This window comes from Alligator mississippiensis, chromosome 10 (assembly GCF_030867095.1).
Source record: "Alligator mississippiensis isolate rAllMis1 chromosome 10, rAllMis1, whole genome shotgun sequence".
Classification (NCBI taxonomy): Eukaryota; Metazoa; Chordata; order Crocodylia; family Alligatoridae; genus Alligator; species Alligator mississippiensis.
In genome coordinates, this window is record NC_081833.1 from 69,906,645 (window position 1) to 69,919,020 (window position 12,376).

At 42.4% G+C, this 12,376-nt stretch overlaps 1 protein-coding gene across 2 annotated transcripts in view; it reads right to left on the minus strand.

The window, feature by feature from the left end:
- The window catches only part of CMC2 (C-X9-C motif containing 2), a 33,539-nt gene that overhangs the window by 20,030 nt on the left and 1,133 nt on the right, over positions 1-12,376 (minus strand). The gene's annotated exons all lie outside the window — the stretch shown is intronic.

Here is a 12,376-nt window from a genome sequence, read left to right on the forward strand (position 1 = left end):
TCAAGGCTGACATTTTGATCACTATTAAATGACAAATAATGGTTAGGTCAGACAGTAATGCTTAGGATGCCAGCATTCAAACTAAAGCTCTGGCTACACTAATGCACCACGCATTATCAATGGTACAGGTGGTGGTGGTGGTTGTAGTGGTTTGGGATCAGAAGGGACCTGAACAGATCATCTAGTCTGACCCCCCGCCACTGGCAGGAGCACACGCTGGGATCACACGACCCCAGACAGGTGTTCGTCCACCTCTTTTTGAATTTACTCAAGGTAGGAGCAAGGACCACTTCCCTAGGAAGTTGGTTCCAGATCCTAGCCACCCTAACAGTGAAACAGTGCCTCCTAATCTCTGACCTGAACCTATTCTCCAGCAGCTTCTGGCCATTGTTCCTCGTCACCCCAGGTGCTGCTGGATATAAAATGGGGATGGGAAATTTTGAGCAAATAATTAAACATATGCACCTCCTCGATCAAGCAATGCATTGTCTTACAAGAATCTGATACTCACAAAAGAAAAGTGATTTAAATAGAGAAATTCAAGAAGACATGAAAGCCTCTTAAATCAATGCTCACTTTCAGCTCAGCTGTCTCCTAGTTGCCAGTAAAAATGCACACTCACTGGCATGTTCTAAACTCACACCTACATAAACATAATTGCTGTGGCATTTTCTTTCAGGCTTGTCCCCCAAGTCACTGTGTAGAAGTCTATTACTACATTATAATCAGAGCAAAGCAAAACCTACAAACTATGCGAGCTGATAAATGTTCCACTTGGCAAAATAACGAGCAAAGGACAGCCCTAGTTTCGGCAACAAGCTGAATGATTCAGTAAGAACTCTTGCTATAACCCCAACCGCTCTTGGTTGAACAGTTCAGCAAATCTATGTATGTTTAATTTCTCTGTAGATTTTCCTTATAGCATAAGCACTGACAGTCTTTTGAAAGGCTAGTCAGTCAATGACCTTCGCCAGCTGATTATTAAATCAATGACAGACTGCTAGCCATACCACCAGCTACTTTTACAGGCATTCCAGTAAGGCAGCCTCAAATCCTCCACTGCTAAAAAATGTCATTTTAATTGGTTCTCTCAAAAGTATAAAGCACTGACATGCTCCAGTAAAGCAAAAGATATGGGAGAAGTTTGACAATAGAAAAGCCATAGCCCTGCCTCATTTAAAATGGTTCACTGGTGTGATTCATATAAAGAAACTTATTTCCATTTTCTGTTTTCACTTTATATGAAAAGACACTGATGGTTTAAACACATATGATCAACCATATGTTTCACCAATTAAGAATCTTTTCACGGATCTCTCTTACTCAAGTGAGCTTTCCAACTGACACCCATTACAGGACTGTACCTCTGATATATATAACCCACCACTCTGAATTATAAAATACTTTAAAAGCAATTAATTTCAGGATAACAGTGCTCTTGCAATAACTTATTATATAATCCTCAAATACAGAAAATAAAATCCTACTGAATTAAAGAAAAATACTACAATTTATTATTATAGTCTTCAAAGCTTAGTCAATCTTAAAACACACTATGGGCTGTGCATCTCAGCTGGCATATTTACAAGATGAATATTATAAGGCACTTACCTCAGATGGTGAAGGGCTGTAAAATACTTTGAGATCCATGACTAAAAGTTGTATTAAGTACTCAGTATTAACTTTGTGACCCAAAAGTAGATAAAGACAACGCATTTTTTTTTTTTAAAAGAAAGAAAAAGTGAGTACTATGACTGGTGAAATGTCAAGAACAAAAACTAGGAAAAGGGTCTGTGTTGTCAGGAATGTTTAAGTTCTCACATGGTAAGCATCTTACTAGTATTTAACAAATCTGTGTAGACAGACTTCTAACATAGATGGTAGCTTATAAGGATATCAAAATTGGAATAATCTTGAAAAAGGTTAGCTGTAAATATTTGGAAAGTAATTTCTGGAATATAAACTGCTTTAAGAGAACTATTAACAAATACTGGATAAAGAATACCAAGGGAAACAAGCAATTGCTTTGAAAGAAATAGTAGTAGTAAAGTACAAGAATAATATTAGGAAAGTAGAGCAATTGCTCTGGGAGAAAAATGGGCTGTAAAATGCTAGGCAAACACCATTAATATATGAAGTGATTATTTGGAGAGAAGTATTAAAGATTAACTCCCTATATTTATTTAAAGGCGCTGGTATATTTCAAGGGACTGTGCTAACTGCTGAGGAGGCAGAACACACAGGCAGCTCCTGAGATCTCTCTTTAAACAATCTTATCTAAAAGATGTTAATTTTGCATATTTTTCCTCTACACATTTGGCAAAGCATAATGCGCATTACAGGCATGTGACAAATTTGGTTGAAAATATCAAACGAAGCTAAAAATATACACTAGGAGTTTCACTGTAATGCAAAGCAGAGAGAGGGAGAACATTTTATTTCTGACTTCTTGAACCAGTTTCCAGTCCTATACAATTTTGAACAGACCAAATCAAAACTGAACACCATGCAGGCAGGAACTTTATTTCCTGTGTGCTCCCTTAAATAAAATGAAGCAAGTGGAAGAGACATCTTACCTACTAGGAACTTCAAAGCCAGAGCAGGTACACGGAGAAACTATCACCTTTAACAGGTGTTGACTAGTGTCCAGCATCCAAAATAAAGCGCATCTCCAGAATCTGAACTGTAATTTTACTAAGGCCTACAGCAGGGGTAGGCAACGTTTTTTGGCTGGAGTGCCAAAAAAACCACAATGTCTACCTTGGAAGGTGCCAGATTGCTGACATGCCGGAGCCTGAGGCAGCTGTTTGTAGCCTCCAGGCTGCAGCCAGCCTATGGAGCCTGGTCTGCTTGCAGCAGGGCTTGCAGCCTCCCAGCCACCTGCTGGGAGCAGCCCAGGCTCCGTGACTGGCAGCAGTTGCTTAGAGCCCGGGCTGGTGTGCCAAGCAAAATGGCCTTGTGTGCCATGCTCAGCATGTGTGCTGGGGGTTGCTGCCCCCTGGCCTACAGTGTCTTTTTTTGCCTTCACTTACCAAACTGGAAAACAGGTTTCAAGAAAATACTACTCATATGGACCTACCAAGAGGAACCAAGTGAAAGGATGGAATCAGATTTGACCATTTAGGATATTAAATTTTAGTGCTGCACACTGCCCAAGGGGTACAGAGAAAAAACATTTGGTCTTAATGACAAGAGGACTTAAAGGAATGGAGGGAGGAGAAAGGAAAGCACAAGTTGGTCTCAATTAACAAACAGGATCACCCAGGAAGCAAGGGAACACCCAACTAAGTTAGGTTGCAAGCCTTTTTATAAAAACTGCTTTTGCCCCAAAACAACAGTTCTCAGCCATACTGATCCTGAAGCCAGCTTAATACCTGCAAAGTGAACAACACAGCCTCCACCACCAGAAGTTATCTAGTGTGGCCTGCTTACTGCAGTGCACTGTGGACAGCTCCACCTGTCCAACTGGAAACAGGATAGCATGGCTCCTCGGGCTGGCTCCTTACCATTGCCTCTAGCAAACAATTAGCTCCCCCAGAGTGCTACACAAAGATGCCTCCTTCCCATGTAGAGCAGTATGGCATTTTAGCATGTGCCAGCCTGACACAATGCTAAATTTGGGAAGGGAGGAAGGAAAGAGGTAGTCAGTTTAATTCCTCACACCCTCCCCTTGTGTGCCCTTGGGGCCCATCCATAGCACCAATTAAGAAACACATCCCTAATACACAAGCTTAGCTCTACAAAGCAAAAGCATATCCTAAACATGCCTTTACAATTCTAATCCACATGCATCCATACATGCGTTTTCCAACACATTCAGTATCACATGGAAAGAACTCATTCAGGATGATGGCTCAGCTGAGCAGTTACTGAACAGAAATAATGAAAAAAGCAAAGACAAACAAGACTGAGCATCAAAAGCTGTAGCTTCTGATTGTCAGGAAGACAAGGACTGCTACAAAAAGGGAAAATACACACACAGCTTTCCAGACCCATATGGCAGATTACAGCATCCCCATATACTCTGCAGCAGGGATGGCCAACCTGTAGCACAGGCAGTCTGTGTGTGTGGCATGAGGCAGAATAGGGAAGGATAAGAGAACACAGCAGCAGATAGGGCAGGGAGCAGAAAACAGAGCAGCAGATGGGGCAGGGGAAGGCAATCAGAGTGGCACTTGCATGTGGGGCTAATATGTGACAAGCCTGCCAAACAGGCTGGCCCCGCACTGCTTTACAGGATCAGGTTCCTCCTCCCCTACGAAGATGAGGCTTTGAGAAGTAACCAGGGGTAGAAGGAGCTGCAGCAAACCACTGTGCAGGACTTTTATTACAAAGGGCGCCACTTCCCAAGTCAGCTAGGCGGGACCACTGATGATGAGCTCCATCTTGTCACAACCCAAGGGTGTGATTTTGTTTGTGCGCGCTTCGGCACTGCTAAATTATTTCCCGCCACTCAGAGCTTTCTTTGCAGGGTGCATTTCTTAGTTGCAAAGAGAAATGCACGGTGCAAAGGAGTTCCCGCCACCCGCATGCAAATTTGTGTCCCACTATTGGCCAGTTCTAAATTATTCCCACGTGGCGGCTAGCGATTGGCTTGCTAGCCGTATAAGAGGCTTGAGCGGTTTCCGCCCAAGCTGGAGAACTCCGAGGAGAACCCCGCAACCATCTGAAGGAGAAGGAGGGCTTCACGTCTTGTGAAGCACTCTAAGCGCTGCGGGGCCTATCGAACCCAGCGCGTGTCTTAAGAAGGCTATAGGGGTCTGATCAACCTCTGGCCTCTCCCCGTCGCCGAATGATCCCTCGACGAACCCCTTCCCTGCACGCAAGTTCCACGGAGCCTAGCAAACTTCGTGTGAGTGTATCCAGAGCTCTTTCTCCGAGTTGTTTTCTTCGGTTGACATGACGGGCTCACGTGTTTAGAGCCTTCAACCGGATTGGGCTAGAGGTTCGCGTGGAAGGAACTCTTGTCCGCTTTTCTTCTTTCCTGTCTGTAACTGCAACTCAAGCAAGTTTTCCTGCCTGCACCGCGACCATCTATGGTGTAAGTAAAATAATCTTTAATCAACCATTAAGCGTCCGTGCCTAATTCTAGTAAGCCAGCCTGCATTCCCCGACCCGCGTGCCAGGGCTGCTGGCCACAGCCCGCCGCGTGCCCCCGAGGGCCTCGGACTGCTCCCGGCCCGCACACATCTAAGTGGAGAAGTAGTACCCTTTGAAGCAAAACCTGCAACAAATAGCTGAATGGCTCACTCTTAATTTGGCAACCCACTGAAAACTAAGTAGGCTGAGAACCTGAATACAAATGAGCCAGCTTCTACTGTCATTAGAAACAGACTATTTACAGGAAAAAATGTTATGAAATATTAATATTTTAAAAGATTGCCTGTATAATAGCAGTTCCCAGGAATCTCAAGCAAGGTGCAGGGCCCCTTGCTTGGAGTGCTGTCAGACACACGCAGACATGCCCTGCCTTCAAAATCTTAGAAATCTGTGTCAGAAAAAGATGAGACTGGTAGACTAAATGGAAAGAGAATAAAAGCATGGATAGGAGGTAATATTGAGAAGAGAATCTGAAAGCAAACTAGAAGTTTCAGTTCATCACTTGCCTATCCAATGCCAGGAAGCAGTAATTTGCAAGCATCACAGCAGAAAGATTTTAAGGAAGGATTTACAAAAGCACAAGATGATGGCTCTGTAGATTGTCAGGTTGCTTTTCCCATGCATTGAGAGCAGCAGGCAAGTGAGTACACAAGGCCACAAATGTCAGCAGAGCAATGGTGAAAACCTAAAGCTCATTAAGTGGGCAAAATGTTGAAAACGTATTAAAGGCAAAGGCACTTCAACATTTCATTTGCTACAGTAGAAGCAAGAGGAAATGATGAATCATTTGGAATGGATCTCAGGAGGTCATCTAGTCCAAAGCTCTGCTCAAACAAGGACCACCCCCAATTAAATTATCCCAGCCAAGGCTTTGTCTAACCAGGTCCTAAAAACCTCCAAGCAGGAAGACTCCACAACCTCCAGGGGTAACCTGTTCCAGTGCTTTGCTGCCTTCCTCATGAGGAAGTTTTTCCTAATATCTAACCTAAACTTCCCTTGCTGCAACTTGAAACCATTGCTCCTTGTTCTGGCATCTGCCACCACTAAGAACAGTCCAGGTCCATCCTCTTTCAAACCCCACTTCTATTAAAGTGAGAAGACTGCTATTAAATCCCCTCTCAGCCTTCTCTTCTCTAGATTAAATAAGCCCAGTTTCCTCAGCCTCTCCTCAGAAGTCATGTTCCCCAGCCCCCTCACAATTTTCATTACCCTCCGTTGGACTCTCTCCAACTTGTCCACATCCTTTCTGTAGTTGGGGGGTGGACACAGGACTCCAGATGTGGCCTCACCAGTGCTGAATAAAGAGGAACCATCAGTTCTCTTGCTTTGCTGACTCCTACTGATGCAGCCAAGTCTGCTGTTAGTCTTCTTGGCAACATGGACACACTGCTGGCTCATATTCACCTTATTGTCCACTGTAACCCCCAGGTCCTTTTTTGCAGAGCTACAGCCCAACCAGTCAGCTCCCAGTCTGTACCAGTGCATGGGACTATTCCATCTAAAATGCAGGACTTTGTACTTGTCCTTGTTGAACCTCATGAGATTTCTTTTGATCCAATCCTCCAATTTTTTCTGTGTCTCTGAATTCAAGCCCTACCCTCCAGTGTATCTACTACTCCCCACAGCTTGGTATTATCTGCAAACTTGCTGAGGGTGCACTCCATCCCATCTTCCAGGTCACTGATGAAGATATTGAACAAAACTGGCCCCAGGACCGACCCGTAGGGCATTCCACTTAATACCGGCTGCTGACTAGACATTGAGCCATTGATAACTACCCTTTGTGCCTGATGACCCAGCCAGTGTTCTATGTACCTTGCAATCCCATTCATCCAACCATACTTCCTTAGCTTGCTTGAGAGACTATTGTGGAGACCATATCAAAAGCCTTGCTAAAGTCAAGATATATCATGCCCACTGCTTTCCCTGCCAGAGCCAGTCATCTCATCATAGAAGGCACTCTGGTTGGTCAGGCATGACTTGCCCTTGGTGTATCCACACTGACTGGTCCTAATCATTCTCCTCTTCCAAGTGTTTACAAATGAATTCTTTGAGGATCTGCTCCATGATTTTTCCAGGGACTGAAGTGAGGCTGACTAGTCTATAGTTCCCCAGATCCTCCTTCTTCCCTTTCTTAAAGATGGGCACTATATTTGCCCTTTTCCAATCATCCAGGACCCTCTCCCAATCACCACAAGTTTTCCAAGTCACATCGGCCAACTCCCTCAGCATCCTCAAGTGCATCACAACTGGCTGCATGGACTTGTACACATCCAAATAGTCCCTAACCTGCCCCCTACCCCCCAAACTGTTGGCTGCTTACCTCCTCCCTAAACTGTGATGCCAAGTGCAGCAGTCTGGGAGCTGACCTTGCCCGTAAAGGTACTTCATGAAAGACATGGAGAGAATAAGCAACCAGGAAGAGGATTCTAGCATTTTTTCAGCAAAGTCCATTCCAGCAGCACAACTACTGTCAAGGCCAAAGAAACTGCTAGCACTAAGATAAGAGATAAGTGTCTGCAGAGAAGACTGCAATCTAGATACACAGAAGGAGCCAATCTTTTTAAATGCTATATAGCTAGAAGCAGCAGAACGTGATATCACTGAAATAATTTATTTCCATCCTGGAAACTTCTAAAAGAATATGAATCTTTATACTTAATTAAGAAAAAAGACACTGTTTTAGGTCTAACTGTTTCAGAAAAACAAAGTGCCTGGCAAGAACTATGAATAAAGTCATATTAAATAACAAGAAACCATTCATTCTACAGTGGCTTGTACTTTAATATTAATTATAACGACTTCAGCTTCATTACTTTGGCCGTTTTTCCCCAAGCTGCAAACTGTTAGGGTTTAGAGTTAAATTATGAGGTAGTTATTACAAAACACATGATCCAAACTGATAAAAAATAAGGAAACCTAATGAGAGAGAACTTAGCTGAATACTAAATAGAAGAATTGACAATACCTTCCCCTAGTTGGCACACCCCAGGAAGTGATTAAGTACTTAGAGATAAGGAAAGGGGCAAAAAAACCCAAACACACACTTGACTCTTATATAGGACACATCCTCACTGTATCTGAAGGCCAAATGCAGAAAGGCTTTTTCTACCACAGAAAAGGAAGCTGTATTACGTAACTTGTTAATGAGGAGGTACAGTAGCAAGGGCCTCTCCTTCCCAGTGTACCACTACTTCCCAGTTTCCCCTCTTCTGTACCCCAGCGATACTTGTCCTCCACACAACATACAATCTGGTTTGTGTTCTACCCCTTCTCATATCTAATTAACTACACCATAACGAACAGTTCACTAGGCTAATCCACAGCGCAATCAGTTCCTGCCCTTGTCAGCTGCATTTCACAACTCATGCTCTCTGCTAAGGGATCAAACAATCTCTTCCAGTCCTTTTCTCCAGGGCCCGTAAGTCCTATACGTCCTTTGCCTGAGCTATATAATGCCACAGCAAATGTAAAAATGCGCAAGTAGTGCCCTTTCTGCCACCTACAAACAACTGACCTCTTACAAATCTAGAGAGGAGACCTACTTTTCCTCTAAGCTGTCTCCACTCCGAGCCTTTGCCATCAGTGGCCCTCACAGCTGTGGCCCTTTGTAAGGTCACAGTTTAAGCTTTTTGCATACTATCCTAGAGAGACAGTCTACGTATGCTTTCACAAAGCTAGAGCATTTTTGCCAGTGACTTCTCCCTCTCAACACAAGAGGTAATTAATCCTTTTTAAAACAAGAATTTTTTCCATTATAGGACTTGACTTGAAAGTATAATGAAGACATGATAGCAAAGAATAAGAAAACAAAGATTAAAAAAAGACCTAATTATAATTGGATCATGGAAAGGATTTCACCTATCAAAGCCACAAAGAACAGCTACTTTGTTTCTCTGAGACTGCCATGCTGCTATATGTATTACTGGGAGTGTGCCTCCAATACATTTTTTATTTGTGGTAGCTACTTCTCCAACATACATCTTATAACATTCCCAACACTCATTCACAGGTAGGTCACCTAAAGAGCAGAATAAAGATCTCACAGTAGGGAACTAATAAGAGGAAACCATCTCTCACTTGAAGTTGCTGCACCAAATCCACTAGCAACCAGAAGTCATTAGTGCAGGGCACCTCTTCAGATGTCTGTGGGCACTTTTACACGTGCTCCAAAATGGCGCTTTAATTAGAGCAGTTCCGAGAGCCAATCTAATTAACGTGTTGCCATGCCTTGTGTATCAATTTCCCTGTGCTTTAAAATGGTGGCAGGGGCGCTGAACTAAAGCTCGTCAAACAAACTTTAGTTCAAGCGCCCATGACACCATTTTTAAGTGCGGGAATGCTAATACACGAGGTGCAGGAGACTGTGGGAACGCAGCAATTGCCATGCTCCAGCTGTTAACATGCTGGAATTCCAGTGTGCTGGAGCAGCCTTGCTGCTTGTGTATAAACACCCTGTGTTAAGTGAATTAGTTACCTCAGTCCAGTTGTTGTGGTAAAGGCATGCATCTCACTGGTAGAGGAACTTGTACAGTTAACTGAGGCATGCTGACTATGCAGCAAGGAGGAGGCACAGCTGACACTGCAATGTGTGTTCTCTGAACAATTTCACAAATTCAGGACTATTAATTTGGCACCATTCATGAGCACTTTTTTTTTTTTTAAATACGGATTATAAAGGAAGAAGAGTGTTCTGTCTCCCTAAGTATGTACTGAAAACATACGATGCTAAAATGCTAAGGAGGTGAATCCTATTTGTTCAACGGTAGCAGAGATGAGAGAGAATTTTTGCAAAGACTTATGCTAAAAACAGAAAATACCTGAGTTCATCTAGTTGTTTTTTTTAACACCATGTACTCTAGGTTAGACTGGAAGGAGAACTTGTCTCACTTACTGATTCACTTATGACACTAGTTAACACCACACAAGAACAATTAAGTGATTCATAGATTCTTAGCAACACTATTCCTGGTACATCTGTATGAAAGATGAATCCTGTATGTCAATCTATAGCCAAACATGTATCAAAACAGAAACCCACATTTTTATTTTTATAAAATTATTTTGTATTTTATAAAGCATAAATCAGTAAATCTAAAATCTAAATTAGAAAATGGTACTATTTTACTGTATTAAGCTTTCACATTTCATAAAATTATCTTAGAACAATTTATAGTAAGCTCCAAAAAAAGAATAAAGATGTCCACAAGGTGGCACAGTAATCATGAGAAGCAAGCATTACTGTCAACACTAGAGAAACAACTATACCCCATTTTTACTTTCTCCACTGATATAATTTATCATTTGTACTTGATACAGGAAGTAGACATATCAGTTCTGTTTTTTGAAATTCCCAATAACAGTGCTTTCACATTTATAAGTAAAGAAAGTTTCTTTAAAAACAAAACAAAATAAAATGTGCTTTTAAACATTATTTAATTCACGATTATATTATGTTATACAAAACTCTGACACGAGAAGAATTATATTCTGGACCTAAACTATTTATGTTAGCTGAACGTCTCTCAGATCAACAATTTGGCATCCTCGCTAATCAGTCTCGACCAGCAGTCTATATTCAGTACCACTCCTATCCCACCCTATATAAATAGAAATCTACTTAATTTGTGGTTTCACAGAAACCACAAAATCTGGGATTGTCTGCAAAATCAACAAAAAAACTTAATAAAATAAAATGCTGGCTCCCCAGCAGGTACTTCATGAAAGACATGAAGAGAATAAGCAACCAGGAAGATAATTCTAGCATTTTTTCAGCAAAGTCCATTCCAGCAGCACAACTACTTTCAAGGCCAAAGAAGAAAATGCTAGCGCTGAGATGAGAGATAAGTGTCTGCAGAGAAGACTGCAATCTAGATACAGAGAAAGAGCCAATCTTCTTAAATGCTATACGGCTAGAAGCAGCAGAACATGATATCACTGAAGTAAATCATTTCCATCCTGGAAACTTCCCCAAAAAATGAATTTTATAGTTGATTAAGAAAAAAGTTTTAGCCTCAGCTTCCAGGAGGAGAAGGCGCTGGCTGACGGGGCATAATGAAGAGCAGAGATAAAGATGGCAGCTGCCCCCTCTTCTGTCCTCCCTTCCACCAGGGCCTCTCCGCCAATCAGCGCTGAGGGGTGGGGCCGCACAAAGGGCAGCCAGCAATAAAGATCAGCACCAAGGCCCCTCCACAATCACTGCTGAGAGGTAGGGCCACCGCAAGATGTCTGTAAAAGCAGCTCTGCATGCCGCGAAAAATTCTCTCTCTCTGCAATTTAAGTACATCCATACACACACACATATGTGTGTAACTTTTTTTTATATTTCAAACTGGGGGCAGGTTTTTGCCCAATTATCATACAAAAGTGAAGTTTGGTCCTTTAACTTCCCACAAGACAAAATTTTTTTCTGCTCAATCCCATGGCAACAAAACACATTTTTCCCTGCAGATACTAGCATGTCAGCAGGTCTCAATGGTATCCTATTGCAGGGCCTCATTCACTACTGACTTTATATTTATAGTTCTTTAAAAAAAAAAAAAGAGAAAGAAATGCTCCTTAAAAAGCTCATCAAACAAAACGACAATTCAATTTCTATTCTGTAACCAATTCAGAAGCCCAAGCCGTTTGTTTGCACTAGTTTCCACGGAAATCAGGCTGAATCTTGAATAAATTAGCCACGGGATCCTGCAGTTCAGCCTTAATTCCACAGTAAAAATCAGATTTTTAAAAGGAGTCAAGGTGGAAGAATTTGACCCTAACTTCTCTGTATTGAAATTTGGCAGGGAATAGGAAGAGAAGTGTGTTTGATACGTGCATATAAGAGCCTATGCACATGCTCCAACTTCCAGCATATCACAGATTTTGTGTGTGGGTGCTCCTTGCGAGTTTTACTTACTCGCTACATGGAAACATCGAAACATGGAAGATGCCACATTTTAGCCGATTTGGGATTTGAAAGGTCACTGCAGAACAAGGAAAATTTTCTACCTCCCTGCCTGCTGTCAGACACCTCCAGGGGAGGAATCCTACCTGATCTACACATCAAAGAGCTACTCCGCACAGCTCACAGAGACACTGGCATGGACCCCGAGGGACAGCCTTCCACCTGCAGCTCCCTCTGTGCAAAAATGAAGTTTATTTCCTACCAATGGGGACTTTTTACCATCTTGTACCATCTGTACTTTTCCCTGAGCCTGACGAAGGGACTTTGATCCCGAAAGCTTGCAGAAAAGGACAGTTTTCTTGCGATTTCCCAGTTGGGTCTCATAAAAGA